This window comes from Cervus elaphus, chromosome 13 (genome assembly GCF_910594005.1).
Source record: "Cervus elaphus chromosome 13, mCerEla1.1, whole genome shotgun sequence".
NCBI classification, from domain to species: Eukaryota; Metazoa; Chordata; class Mammalia; order Artiodactyla; family Cervidae; genus Cervus; species Cervus elaphus.
The window spans coordinates 7,317,940-7,332,747 of NC_057827.1; the positions used below are offsets into that span (position 1 = coordinate 7,317,940).

The 14,808-nt window shown below is 41.5% G+C and overlaps 1 long non-coding RNA gene across 1 annotated transcript; it reads right to left on the reverse strand.

Moving 5' to 3' along the window:
• Positions 1-625: 625 nt before the first annotated feature.
• On the reverse strand, positions 626-2,276 carry LOC122706714. The gene is made up of 2 exons (XR_006344444.1): positions 1,677-2,276; positions 626-1,469 (listed from the first exon to the last, which is right to left on the reverse strand). It is a non-coding gene; the product is annotated as an uncharacterized LOC122706714 (long non-coding RNA).
• Between the last annotated feature and the right edge of the window lie 12,532 nt (positions 2,277-14,808).

Sequence of the window (14,808 nt, forward strand, 5' to 3'; positions counted from 1 at the left end):
ATTGCGAGTGTCTTAGTATCAGCTGACTTGTAACCTCCTTGGGGATACCTGCTTTAGAATAATACATCCTTGTAGAAGACACGGTGCCATGTGTTTTAGGACATTTCGGCCCCCTTCCTTCAGCTAGAACTCCAGCGGGAACACAGGAGAAACAGACCCCACAGCACATCTCCTGCTGGATGGAGCTGGTTTCAAAGTCAGAGTTCCTTCTCAAGATGTAAACTGGAGGGGTTTGTATCCCAAGTTTTTTTTCCTACAGAGCTACACACTTTTGAGTGAATACCACTGACTGTAAAGGTTAGCAGTTAAAATGGAAAGAATGTGTGAATTTTGCCAGCCTACCTGTTTACTCTATGGAGGTGGAAATAGGTAACTTAATATTAGGATGCAACTGTTAATGTAAGTCTGAAAGAAAAATGGAAGGTTGGCGTTTGCAGGAAGCTTTTTGTTAATGCCAAGAAATTGTAACAAAGGCACAGTTCCCTTTTTGCTGGGGCTGGGTAATTACAGATAGTGAATTACAACAGAGTCCTCAAGCAGGACTGAAATTGATGGTGAGGATTCAGAGGGTAGCATTTGAAATTCATGGATTTCTAAATGTACAGAGAGCATTCAGCATCTGGTATTGCTCAAACAGTATTTTTTATTTCTCTTTTGTAGCTTCAGGTTTGGAATTTTGTTTACACCTCCTGACAAATGTAATATTCCAAGAGTAGAACATTACAGGCTCAATGACTGAAAATACCAAGGAGAATGAGCCATGAACACGGACTCTTGACAGCAACAGAATGGAAGACACATAGGACACGGAGAGGAGAGCCTTCCTGAGGAGGGAATGGGTTTTGGTCCAGGAGCCAGGCTTTGCAGTTTCATTTGCTGCAGGTTTATACTCCCTGAAAGCTGGAGGTCTCAAGAGCCGCCTGTTAAGTGGATCAGAGCTGGAGGGGAGGGGTCTCAGGCTTCGCTCTGGGTGAGGAGACGGCCTTTGGGTTGGAAGAGCCCTGCTTTGCTTCCACAGGGTACTTCAGACTCTGAGAGACCGTGAGGCTTTGAAGTCCATCAGATTTCTCCATTCACAAAAGTTGGGGTGCTTAGGAAATAGCCTCCCCTGCCTGCTCCCTTACTTTCTCCTCCTCTCCACTATCGGTGGGAGGGCTGACCCTCTTGGAGAGAAGGCTTTGCACTCACGTGTGATGGACCCACTCCAGCAGTGGAACTGTCACCAGCATGTGGGTGTGGAAGGTCAAAAAGGTCACCAAAAGGTTCTCAAACGTCACTGTGCTTATATGAGGCGGGGACCCGCACCTCCTCTGGGCAGGCTTCAATTCCTCCACGCTCAAGACCCGGCGATCAGAGCAGTGAAGACTGGTGCAAGGCAGCTGAGGAATAACTGAGTTCGAGTGTGCGTGCAAACGTGAAAAGACAGGAAATCCATCTAGAACCAGAACCGAAAGGAGGCTGTTTTGCAGCTAGAGGAGTGAAGGGGAGGGAAGAAGAGAGAATAGGAAGAGCAAGTGTGAGAAAGACAGTTTCCTTGTGCTTTTCTCTCCGTCGTCCTTCCCCACCTCCTCCCTCCCCTTCCTGTCCTCCCCCGCTCCGCCCTCCACCCGTCCTCTTCTCCCTTTTCTTCCTCTGTCTTCTCCTCCTCCCCTCTACCTCCTTGAGATGAGACTCACAGGTGGGCGATTGGGAAACACTGGGAGAGAAGCTGAGCATAAGTTTGCAAATGCAGGCCAGCAGGATGGAAATGGCTTGGTGCTGACCCGGGCTCCATCCGCCTGGAGGGCCGCCGAGCTTGATGGTGAGCAGCCTTCTTCTCGTGATTTCGGAGTGATTTCATCCAGTGATCACTTCCTGAGCATGTTATCTGCCGTAGGTAAATTTTGCCTGCATATGTGAAAGGGCTTAGAAACACCGTTTGGCCACAGCAGAACCTAGAGCATCCATGAGTTCACCTGGTCAGTATTTCCTTGGTGTCAGCTATGCCAACGTGCCACTGCAGAGATTAAAAAAAGGAAAATTAAAAAAACATATTTTGATTTGAAACAAATAGACTGCAGATATTTCTCCAGAAAAAAGAATTATTCAGGATGAGCAGAGAACTGTAACTTGAAGTCTGCAACAATGGAAAGCCTTGCTGAAGCCCCTTACAAGGGAAAGAGAACTCTTTTATAGGAGAAAAGGTGTTTGGGGGTGCCACCCCTGTACAGAGACCCTGCGGTTTCTCATTGGCTGCGTCCTCGCAGTAAGGAAGACGGGTCTTTCTTGCTGTTGGCCTCTGCTATTGTGCAAGGTGTGAGAGCATCCCTTGCTGGTCTCCTGACTATTTAGTTGAGATTTCTGTTTGTTAATATTTTACAATGAACGCTAACCTGAAGGAAACTTTGGTTTGGAGAGAGAACTTCCTGCCTGACTGCCTTCCACACCTGTTGTTTTATTTCACTGTGTTTTCCTTTTGCCCCTGATTAACATGCCAACCTCCGTGTTAAGCTCAAGGGTGATGAAGATTCCTACAGCAGCATCAAGCTCTCACATCCAGGCTCAGCTCTGGGGAGGCTGACTGGAGGCAGGCTGGGTGGGTGATTTCTGGAGAAAATTCCTAGGGGAAGTAAAATAAGGATTAAGTTTATCAATGCACATCTTTTGCCAGAGATTTGCAGATACCCTGAGCAACATAATTACTTTTAATTGCTTTTCACTGAATCCTTGGATTCCTGCTGGAACCTAAAAAGAGAAGCACTGAGATCCAAACAAGACCTTTCCCTAAACGACCTATTTGAAACCACATTAAAAATTGTATTAGCACATGTCTGAGGACAGCCAGCTTGCTGATGGTGATAATCTGTACTCAGCAGACTTAATCTACTTGAGAAATCTCCCGACTGGACCGTCTTGGAAATAAAGGTCAAATACGTCTCTCTCAGTTTATGACTAAACATTTGGTAGCATTTACCCAGATTTTACTGCCTTCAGTGCACAAAAATGTATCAGTTTGACTACTTTCCCTGTGCAAATGATACTATACAATCCTGTTTTTGTTTTCTAAATGGCTCCAACAGAAAGATCCAGAGTACTTAAGCTTATCACTGAAAGTGTTGGTTCATGACATGCAAAAATATGAACCTCCATTTCATGCAAAGAAACAAGTAGTTGCTAAACACATCAAGGAAACATGTAAACAGTTCAGTTACTTCTTGATATCTAAAGCACTAACTGATGGACCAACTTACTCAACCTCAAAGGAAGGAAAAGAAAAAAACAACTGTTTTGAGGCAAATAAGAAATTATTTAGTTTCATTTTTTTCCCCTCAATTAAGATAGATTAGCTTTATCAAGATATAAGAATCTTCTGGAAATATTGGATGCCAGTTCTCGCACATAAGTTAATATATTTAAGTTTCCAAACTTAATTCCAATTTATTTGGGGGAGTTACTCTTAGATCTTTGATACAAAGTTAGGCTTGTCTGTGATTTCATGTATATATAGATTTGATAATTTTCTTAAATAAGAATTAAAATAAAATGTAAAGGTAAGTATGGGGGTAAGAGGAAGACTATGGTTGATCAAGTTGAAATGTATTAATTTAAAATGGCCTGTATCTCTTATGAAAGGCATATAATATTCAAGATTCTGTTTCTTTGTACCAAAACCAGGGACTCTGTATCAAACATATTGTCTGAATAATACTATGTAAAAAGCAACAAAAATCTCAGGAGTACACAATATGTGTTTGTACCTGCTGTGTCTGGGATTAGTTTTGCAGGTTGCTAGGGGGCTTTGCTGTCTTGGTTGAGCTTGCTAACAATCTCAGGGTCATCTGGGGACTGAGATGTGGAGACTGGACGTGGCAGGTTAACTGAGGTGACTGGGCTCACGCCGCATGACCCTTATCCTCTGTCAGGCTACGCTGGGCAATTTTTCCTGGTCCTGCTACTAGCAAAAGAGATTAAGTGGAAACACACAAAGATTCTTCAAGCTTAGCATCAGATTTGGCACATCACACTTTTACTCTGTGGACTAACTGCCTCTCAAGACTAGTGCAGATTCAAGGGTTGGGGAATAGACGTTGCTCTTTTAGTGAGAGGAGCTTCAAAGCCACATGACAGAGTGTAAATGAAAAAGGGAGTGAAGAACTGAATCATTAAGGCAATGACTTTACACAGCCTGTTATTAAGGAGTCGGGTCAGGGCTGTGGCCTGAAAGGAGGCCAGTGTGAAACACTAAAGGCGTTAGGTGGAGAGAAGGAGGGCCTCTGCCAGGGCCTCAAGCTCTAGGTGGGCTTCAAAAATGACCCACGTTAGCTTTTTGTTATTGGAATAACTGTCTAGTATTTTCACAGTAAGCATTTTTGCTGTAGACATATTTGCCACAAGCATTTTTATCACAAATATTTTTGCCACATAACTGAGTGGCCATATGGCAATTTTGCCATAAAAGATAATGTAACTAGTTGACAGTCTGGCTTCACTTTTCCATTGATGCAGTGCTCCCATTTGTGTATCACATAAATCTTTAGCCTCATAATGGTCTGCACAGGGACGAGTGGGTGTGGCAGTCTAGACTAATGGCTGGCAGCTATGCATATCAACTCGTTAGAAAATAGAGTGATAGAACTTACTGAAAGTGTGAAATAAGAGCATAGATCAGATTGCATACTAGACCAGGAAATGATAGCATGTCAGTCTACAAATCTTTTGGTGACTAGAAGGTACAACACTGAACTCACATTTCCTATGGAACTTTGGAACATCTATCACCTTGACAATGTGCCAATATAAATTAAATAATAGTGCAGAAGGCTTTTTCAAGGCAATGCAAAACTCAGTTTACAAATATGGACCTTTTGATAGCAAATTGATACTTCTTTTAATAAAGGAGAAATTATAGCAAAAAGAAAATGTGCAATTCTAAATGAGATGATAGAACAACAGGCAGATAAATTATAAAATACTATGAAAGAAAGACTTAGAAGACAAGTGCTCAGGTAAACTCACAAAATATAATCAGTTATTTGCACAGTTTTGCCACAAATCTACCCACATTTTAAATGTATTCAAATATTTTTACAATATTTTAAATTTTTCTCTTCATTTCTCATTTTATTATATCCTTTTATAGTCCCTCTTTTATTTTTTGTAATTTCATCTTTTATGGAAAAATTGCCTTATGGCCTATGAGTTACAAGGTGAAAGTGCTTGCAGTGAAAATGCTTGTGGCAAAGATGATTACAAGGAAAGAAACTAGAACCATTACAATGGTCTCCTTATTGAGCTCTATCATTTTTGATGTTAGATAAAGTATATACTATTCAAGGACAGATTTTTTTCCTCAATAATGTTTGCATTTTTAGAGGAAAAAAGTCCATGATGGCAGATGTCATTTGCTGCCTCTTTTTCTCACCTATTTTTATTTTTGTATCACGCTTAGTGGACTTGTTACCTGAAAGTGTCCTGGATGAGACCACTGAACGGGCCTGGTTAAGGCAGACTTGTAGAGAACCAGTAGATTCCACCATTAGAGAGGCAGTGTCCGCACTAAGAAGCGTGGCCCTTGCTTGCCACAGACCAATGCATTGACTCAGCTGGACAAGAGTGAAACAGGAGGTGGGCACATTGGGAGCCAGTCTTACCTGATGTCAGAACGCCTCTGAGTTCTGGCTCTAAAACCTACTAACAGACTTCCCTGGTGGCTCGGTCGTAAAGAATCCACCTGCCAATGCAGGAGATACAGGTTTGATCACGGGTCCAGGAAGATCCCACATGCCACAGAGCAACAAAGCCCCAGCGCCACAACTGTGGAGACTGCTTTAGGGTCTGGGAGCCACGGCTACTGGAACTGCGGCTGCCTAGAGCTGGCTCTGCCACGAGAGAAGCTGCCGCAGTGAGAAGCCCAAGCACCAGAGCTATAGAGTAGCCCCTGCTCGCTGCTACAGAAAGCCCTGGCAGCAAGGAAGACCCAGCACAGCCAAAAATAAAACAAAGAAATAAAGAAAATCATTAAAAAAAAAAAAAAAAAAGAATAAAGCCTACTAGTTGCAGCGACCTCAGCCAAGTTCCCTAATATCTCGGTGCCTCTGTTTCCTCATCTTTCAAAGGAAACTAGTTCTACTTTATGGGATTGTTTGGAAGTCAGTGCAATAATAAAAATAAAGCATTTAACAGAGTGTGGGTGCATCAAAAGCAAGACTTCTGTTATCTGCTTGTCTTCTGCTGCTCTCTGGTTGGTTGGAGTTGGAGGAGGGGCGTAGGACTCTCTGACCAGTGGGTGTAAGTGACAGAAGCACAGTGTGGGTGGGTGGAAATAGGAGGGGAGGGGAGGTGGGAGGTAGCAAAGGTAACTCTGCCAAACTATAGCTGCTGCCCAGGGTTGCCTCTGTGTGTATACACCCACTGTTTCATCTCAAAATTATGTCCTTCTTTTCTTTCTGCATAATTATTTAAAACTGAAAATTAAACCTTCCCATAATTAAGCATTCAAGCGATCACAGAAACTATATTAAATAAAGAACAAGTAAGCAACTTAAAAGTACTCATCAGATAGTAATTACTTGTAATTATTTGCCATAAAGTGAAAAACATTGTTTGTCAAGATAACCAAAATTAATTGTATCCAAATTAGTTTCTATCTTAGGTTGTCAATCTGCTTTCCTTCCTACAAATCTTTTGTGGTTAAAGACATTTTAATACTATTACAAAATAACAGGATTATTGTTCCATCATTACCACATTAATAATAATATTTTAAAATTACTTAGACTCTCTCCCTGAGGAATAAACTGATTTCTCTCAAATTACAAATGTGTACAATAGTCATCTCCACACTCAGCAAGTCAGATAGAAGCATTTTCCACTAAATTCTATAATACAAATTTATTCCAAAGGCAACAGAAGAGGTGATCTGTGATGAAAGCCAAAGAATTTTTAGATAAGTGAGTTCAAAGACTTAAGTAAGATGGGATGGATTTCATATTTTATTAATAAAATTTAGTGTTTCTACATAAGGCAAATAGGAAATGATTCCTTGTCTCTTTTGCCATCATCACTCACATTTGGGTGTGGAGAAATATTTTAGCTGTTTTAACTGTGTTTTCAGCTACTGTTAACTTGATGCTTTAACATTTGTCTCACATGTATTTGCTGGACACTCCTTGATCTGGAAAGCCCCATGCCATGCCTGAGTCCTCCTGCCTTGCCTCCTGCCACCCACATTACCCCGACCCCCTCCTTAGGGGCTTTCCTCCTACGGTTAATTTTTCGAATGTGAACTAACCTGTCCAGAGTCCACACCCCAAATACCTCTTTTAAGGACTTCACACTCCAGGCCACTATCCCCAGCCCTCATCACTCCAGAGCCAGGTACCAGACAAGTAGGGGCCATCCCTATGTCCCAGGGCATGCATGACTGATAAGTTGCTTCAGTCGTGTCTGACTCTTTGTGACCCTGTGGATTGCAATCCACCAGGCTTCTTTGTCCTTGGGATTCTCCAGGCAGCAATACTGGAGTGGGTTTCCATGCCCTCTTCCAGGAGATCTTCCTGACCCAGGGATCAAACCTGTGAGCCCACTGAAATTATCCAACCAGCCAACCCTAAGCCTGCTTGCCCCACCTCATCCGTATCTTCCTGAGGAAATCACAACAAAGGCCCTTGCCTATGCTTTTCCACCTGCTTCCTCTCTGCCTCATGACCAACCTTGCTGCTTCCCTACCCAGCCTCCCACGGCATAGTGTCATTCTTGGGATCTCTGACTATAGTTACTGTCTTTTCAATGGCAATAATCTCCTCAGCTGTTGGACTTACCACTTAAAAAATAAGAAAAGTAGTTTGGCAGGAACAAACACAATTCTATAAAGCATTTAACCTTCAATTTAAAAGAAAATTAAAATAAAAAAGAGAAGAAAACTATACTAAGGGCAGAAAAGAGCTGAGTTGGCAGAGTCTGCTAGTGAGAGTATCTGGTCAGGGAGAATGGTTTGGGAAGAGTGACATACTGCATGCATCATCTTCAAGGCCATTGTAAGTTCCAGAAAGTGTCCTGAAACATCACAGAGCTGAGCAAGTGGCCAAATCTCACATGCCTTGGCAAGATGATTCAGTCCATTTCAGTCACTCAGCTGTGTCCAACTATTTGTGACTCAATGGACTGCAGCACGCCAGGCTTCCCTGTCTATCACCAACTCCCAGAGTTTACTCAAACTCATGTCCATTGAGTCAGTGATGATGTCCAACCATCTCATCCTCTGTCGACCCCTTCTCCTCCTGCCCTAAATCTTTCCCAGCTCAGGGTCTTTTCAAATGAGTTAGTTCTTCACACCAGGTGGCCAAATTATTGGAGTTTCAGCTTCAACTTCAGTCCTTCCAAAGAATATTCAGGACTGATTTCCTTTAGAATGGACAGACTGGATCTCCTTGCAGTCTAACAGACTCTCAAGAGTCTTCTCCAACATCACAGTTCAAAAGCATCAATTCTTCTGTGCTCAGCTTTCTTTATAGTCCAACTCTCACATCCATACATGACTACTGGAAAAACCATAGCCTTGACTAGAGAGACCTTTGTTGACAAAGTAATATCTCTGCTTTTTAATATGCTATCTAAGTTGGTCATAACTTTTCTTCCAAGCAGTAAGTGTCTTTTAATTTCATGGCTGCAATCACCATCTGCAGTAATTTAGGAGCCCCCCAAAATAAAGTCTGTCACTGTTTCCATTGTTTCCCCATCTATTTCCCATGAAGTTATGGGACTAGATGCCATGATCTTAGTTTTCTAAATGTTGAGTTTTAAGCCAACTTTTTCACTCTCCTCTTTCACTTTCATCAAGAGGCTATTTAGTTATTCTTCACTTTTTGCCGCAAGGGTGGTGTCATCTGCATATCTGAGGTTATTGGCACTATCCTGGCAATCTTGATTCCAGCTTGTGCTTCCTCCAGCCCAGCGTTTCTCATGATGTACTCTGCATAAAAGTTAAATAAGCAGGGTGACATTATACAGTCTTGACATACTCCTTTCCCTATTTGGAACCAGTCTGTTGGTCCATGTCCAGTTCTAACTGTTGCTTCCTGACCTGCATACAGGTTTCTCAAGAGGCAGGTCAGGTGGTCTGGTATTCCCATCTCTTTAAGAATTTTCCACAGTTTGTGATGATTCACATAGTCAAAGGCATTGGATAATCAATAAAGCAGAAATAGATGTTTTTCTGGAACTCTCTTGCCTTTTTGATAATCCAACACATGTTGGCAATTTGATCTCTGGTTCCTCTGCTTTTTCTAAATCCAGCTTGAACATCTGGAACTTCTCAGTTCATGTACTGTTGAAGCCTGGCTTGGAGAATTTTGAGCATTAATTTGCTAGCATGTGAGATGAGTGCAATCGTGCAGTAGTTTGAGCTTTCTTTGGCATAGCCTTTCTTTGGAGCTAGAATGAAAATTGATGTTTTCCAGTCCTGTGGCTATGGCTGGGTTTTCTAAATTTGCTGGCATAATGAGAGCAGCACTTTCACAGCATCATATTTTAGGATTTTAAATAGGTCAGGTGGAATACCATCACCTCCACTAGCTTTGTTTGTAGTGATGCTTCCTAAGGCCCACTTGTCTTTGCATTCCAGGATGTCTGGCTCTCATTGAGTGATCACACCATCATGGCAAGATGGTAGTAGGAGTCCAAGATGCCATAACTACCAAGACTTTTATTTTTGACTGCAAGGAGATCCAACCAGTCCACCCTAAAGGAAATCAGTTCTGGGTGTTCATTGGAAGGACTGATGCTGAAGCTGAAACTCCAATACTTTGGCCGCTTGATACGAAGAACTGACTCATTTGAAAAGACCCTGATGCTGGGAAAGGTTGAAGACAGAAGGAGAAGGGGATGATAGAGGATGAGATGGTTAGATGGCATCATCAATGAGTTTAAGTAGGCTCTGGGAGTTGGTGATGGACAGGTAGGCCTGGCCTGCTGCAGTCCATGGGGTCGCAAAGAGTTGAACACGACTGAGTGACTGAACTGAACTGAACTGAGGTTTATATTTTATAGGTTGCTTATGTTTAAAGTTATTTATGGATGTCTGGCTTCAGCTGTATGTGAAGAGACTGAAAGTTAGAACTCTCATCCTCAGAAAAAGAAAAAAGCTAAACAAACTGAAATCAAGACTTTTTTTTTTTCGAAATCAAGACTTTTTAAAGGACGAGTCACAGAGCTGAGGTCACAAAGGCAAGCTACTATCCCAAACTGGAGAGACAAGGTGATTCAGAGAATCATAGCTGATAGCAGCTAATCTGGAGCAGAAGTCAGAGAAGCCAGTAGTTGGTAGGAGGAGGGAAATTGCTGGAAGTCTCATGTACATCAGCTGGGGAGTTAGAAGCTCTGGGGGGGGGGGGGGGAGTCATCTGTGGGGACTCCCACAGTTTGATCAGTTCTACCTTTAGGAGGCCCATAAGATTCTTGCAGTGAAAACCAAAGAAAATCTCATGCTTCAGGCAGGGGGAGGGGAAAAGTAGCCATATGAGATAGGTACAGGGCATTCTCATAGCAAAGAACTGCTCTCAAGGGAATCTTTATCAGGGTTATTTAATGTAAATAAGTTATTTAATGTAAATTTAATGTAAAGGGAACCTTTATCAGGGTTATTTAATGTAATGTATATATTTAATATAACCTGGCCTGGGGGAAAGGAGTTATATAATTCAGAACCTTACAGCCATCCTGTCTCACCTAAGGGAAGGAAAGAAAAATGGCTAAGAAATGTTTCTGAATATCAGAACTCAGTCACTCAAAATCACTAAAGACATAAAACTTACTTATAAGACTATAGAAAGCCTTCCCTCAACAACGTCTTACTCTCACATCAGAAGGGTTCCAGGATAATAACAGTGGATTACGAGCAAAAGCACCGCAATATAAATCTATTTAAGAAAAATTTCTTAGGCAAAACAAAGATAAGATGGGAGGGGGGAAAAACACCAAAGGAAACTAAAGAAAATTTAAATCTTTGGCACCATCAGTTCAGTTCAGTCACTCAGTCGTGTCCGACTCTTTCCGACCCCATGAACCATAGCACACCAGGCCATCCTGTCCATCACAAACTCCCGGAGTTTACTCAAACTCATGCCCATCGAGTCGGTGATGCCATCCAGCCATCTCATCCTCTGTCATCTGCTTCTCCTCCTGCCCCCAATCCCTCCCAGCATCAGGGTCTTTTCCAATGAGTCAACTCTTCACATGAGGTGGCCAAAGTATTAGAGTTTCAGCTTCAGCATCAGTCCCTCCAATGAACACCCAGGACAAATCTCCTTTATGATGGACTGGTTGGATCTCCTTACAGTCCAAGGGACTCTCAAGGGTCTTCTCCAACACCACAGTTCAAAACCATCAATTTTTTGGCACTCAGCTTTCTTCACAGTTCAACTCTCACATCCATACGTGACTACTGGAAAAACCATAGACTTGACTTGACTAGATGGACCTTTGTTGGCAAAGTAATGTCTCTGCTTTTTAATATGCTATCTAGATTGGTCAAAACTTTCCTTCCAAGGAGTAAGCATCTTTTAATTTCATGGCTGCAATCTCCATCTGCAGTGATTTTGAAGCCCCCAAAATAAAGTCAGCCACTGTTTCCACTGTTTTCCCATCTATTTCCCATGAAGTGATGGGACCAGATGCCATGATCTTAGTTTCTGAATGTTGAACTTTAAGCCAACTTTTTCACTCTCCTCTTTCACTTTCATCAAGAGGCTTTTTAGTTCCTCTTCATTTTCTACCATAAAGGTGGTGTCATCTGCATAGCTGAGGTTATTGATATTTCTCCCTGCAATCTTGATTCCAGCTTGTGCTTCTTCCAGCCCAGCGTTTCTCATGATGTACTCTGCATATAAGTTAAATAAGCAGGGTGATGGTATACAGCTTTGACATACTCCTTTTCCTATTTGGAACCAGTCTGTTGTTTCATGTCCAGTTCTAACTGTTGCTTCTTGGCCTGCATAGAGGTTTCTCAACAGGCAGGTCAGGTGGTCTGGTATTCTCAACTCTTTCAGAATTTTCCACAGTTTATTATGATCCACATAGTCAAAGGCTTTCGCATAGTCAATAAAGCAGAAATAGATGTTTTTCTGGAACTCTCTTGCTTTTTTGATGATCCAGTGGATATTGGCAATTTGATCTCTGGTTCCTCTGCCTTTTCTAAAACCAGCTTGAACATCTGGAAGTTCACAGTTCATGTATTGCTGAAGCCTGGCTTGGAGAATTTTGAGCATTACTTTACTAGCATGTGAGATGAGTGCAATTGTGCAGTAGTTTGAGCATTCTTTGGCATTGCCTTTCTTTGGGATTGGAATAAAAACTGACATTTTCTAGTCCTGTGGCCACTGCTGAGTTTTCCAAATTTGCTGACATATTGAGTACAGCACTTTCACAGCATCATCTTTCAGGATTTGAAATACCTCAACTGGAATTCCATCACCTCCACTAGCTTTGTTCATAGTGATGCTTTCTAAGGCCCACTTGACTTCACATTCCAGGATGTCTGGCTCTAGGTGAGTGATCACACCATCATGATTATCTGGGTCATGAATATCTTTTTTGTACAGTTCTTCTGTGTATTCTTGCCACCTCTTCTTAATATCTTCTGCTTCTGTTAGGTGCATACCATTTCTATCCTTTATTGAATGCATCTTTGCATGAGATATTCCCTTGGTATCTCTAATTTTCTTGAAGAGATCTCTAGCCTTTCCATTCTGTTGCTTTCCTTTATTTCTTTGCATTGATCACTGAGGAAGGCTTTCTTATCTCTCCTTGCTATTCTTTGGAACTCTGCATTCAAATGGGAATGCTTTTCCTTTTCTCCTTTGCTTTTCGCTTCTTTTCTTTTCACAGCTATTTGTAAGGCCCCCTCAGACAACCATTTTTCTTTTTTGCATTTCTTTTCCATGGGGATGGTCTTGATCCCTGTCTCCTGTACAATGTCACAAACCTCTGTCCATAGTTCTTCAAGCACTCTGTCTATCAGACCTAGTCCCTTAAATCTATTTCTCATTTTCACTGTATAGTCATAAGGGATTTGATTTAGGTCATACCTGAATGGTCTAGTGGTTTTCACTACTTTCTTCAATTTAAGTCTGAATTTGGCAATAAGGAGCTGATGATCTGAACCACAGTCAGCTCCTGGTCTTGTTTTTGCTGGCTGTATTGAGCTTCTCCATCTTTGGCTGCAAAGAATATAATCAATCTGATTTTCGTGTTGACCATCTGGTGATGTCCATGTGTAGAGTCTTCTCTTGTGTTGTTGGAAGTGGGTGTTTGCTATGATCAGTGCGTTCTCTTGGCAAAACTCTATTAGCCTTTGCCTTGCTTCATTCCATACTCCAAAGCCAAATTTGCCAGGTGTTTCTTGACTTCCTACTTTTGCATTCCAGCCCCCTATAATAAAAGGACATCTTTTTTGGGTGCTAGTTCTAAACGGTCTTGTAGGTCTTCATAGAACCATTCAACTTCAGCTTCTTCAGTGTTACTGGTTGGGGCATAGGCTTGGATTACCGTGATATTGAATGTTTTGCCTTCGAAATGAACATAGATAATTCTGTCATTTTTGAGATTGTATCCAAGTACTGCATTTCAAACTCTTGTTGACCATGATGGCTACTCCATTTCTTCTAAGGGATTCGTGCCCACAGTAGTAGATATAATGGTCATCTGAGTTAAATTCACCCATTCCAGTCCATTTTAGTTCGCTGATTCCTAGAATGTCAACATTCACTCTTGCCATCTCCTGTTTGACCACTTCCAATTTGCCTTGATTCATGCACCTAACATTCTAGGTTCTTTACAGCCTTGGACCTTGCTTTTGTCACCAGTCACATCCACAGCTGGGTATTGTTTTTGCTTTGGCTCCATCCTTTCATTCTTTCTGGAGTTATTTTCCCCACTGATCCCCAGTAACATGTTGGACAACTACTGACCTGGGGAGTTCCTCTTTCAGTATCCTATCATCTTGCCTTTTCATACTGTTCATGGGGTTCTCAATGCCAGAATACTGAAGTGGTTTGCCATTCCCTGCTCCAGTAGACCACATTCTGTCTACAGCAAACATTAAATAACTAGGTATCTAGTCAGATTAACATAAAATGTCACAATGAGAACCTGATTACCTCAGTTCCTATTACTAGATACAGCATGTCCAGCTCAACAAGAAATTATAAAGTATCCTAGAAGACAAGTGCAAACACAGTCTGAAGACACAAAGCACGAATTAGAACCAGTTTCCATACAAAAACAATTTGGAAATTATTAGACTTGGAATTTAAAATGAATATGCAAAATATGTTAAGGTCCTTAATGGAAAAAAGTATGCAACATGTAAGAACAGATAAGTAATGTAAGCAGAGAGATGGAAACTCAAGGAAAGTTTAGAAAGAAAATATTTAAAATTAAAAATACTGCAAAGAAATGAATAATGCCTTTGATGTGATCACCAGTAGAATGGACACAGTGGAGGAAAAAAATCAGTCATCTTGAAGATATGCTGATAGCAACTTCCCAAAATGAAATGAAAAGACAGAAAAGAAAAGAAGAATGTAGAGCAATATCCAAGACCTGTGGAAAATTATGAAAGATGTAACATACATATCCTTGAAATTTCAGAAGAGAGAAAGGGACAGAAGAAATATTTGGAAGAATAATGCCCAAGCATTTTTCAAAATAAATGACAGACACCAAACCACAGATAATAACAAACTGTGGAAAATTCTTAAAGAGATGGGAGTACCAGATCACCTTACCTGTCTCCCTGAGAAACCTGCATGCAGATCAAGAAGCAACAATTAG